We start from the raw sequence: 631 nt of genomic DNA on the forward strand, positions 1-631 counted from the left end.
TGTGTGCATGGCTCAGTGGTTAGAGCGTCAAGCTTACGATCATGAGGTTATGAGTTTGAATCCCGGACTTGTGTTGTGTTCTTGAGCAAGACACTTTATTTCACGTTGCTCCAGTTCACTCACCTGTAGAAATGAGTTGTGACGTCACTGGTGCCAAGCTGTATCGGCCCCTTTGCCTTTCCCTTGGATAACACTGGTGGAGAGGGAAGACTGGTATGTATGGGCGACTGTTGGTCTCCCATTAACAACCTTGCCCGGACTTGTGCCTGGGAGAGTAACTTTCTAGGTGCAATCACATGGTCAGTCATAACTGAAGTGGGGGGGGTCTAATATATACATATATGCACCTGCTTGTGATCATTTTTCTGGTCAGCCATCAGATTTCGTTCTGTTTATATGTGGATGTAGATCTGTATGTAAATAACTCTGTTGACAAACTATTTACCATGATCACTGATCTGGCAAAACACGAAATAGCAAAAACCCTTAAACAATACAATGTTCCTCCCTTTCCTCCATGTTGTAACCTTCCTTTTCCATCTCTCACTCTCTCTTCCTTCAGCCTCTCTTTCTTTCTCTCTCTCTCTCTCTCTCTCTCTCTCTCTCTCTCTCTCTCTCTCTCTCTCTCTCT

The 631-nt window shown here is 44.5% G+C and overlaps 1 protein-coding gene across 1 annotated transcript in view; it reads left to right on the forward strand.

The window, feature by feature from the left end:
• The window catches only part of LOC106870076 (sialin), a 151,859-nt gene that overhangs the window by 123,451 nt on the left and 27,777 nt on the right, over positions 1-631 (forward strand). The gene's annotated exons all lie outside the window — the stretch shown is intronic.

This window comes from Octopus bimaculoides, chromosome 20 (assembly GCF_001194135.2).
Source record: "Octopus bimaculoides isolate UCB-OBI-ISO-001 chromosome 20, ASM119413v2, whole genome shotgun sequence".
Classification (NCBI taxonomy): domain Eukaryota; kingdom Metazoa; phylum Mollusca; class Cephalopoda; order Octopoda; family Octopodidae; genus Octopus; species Octopus bimaculoides.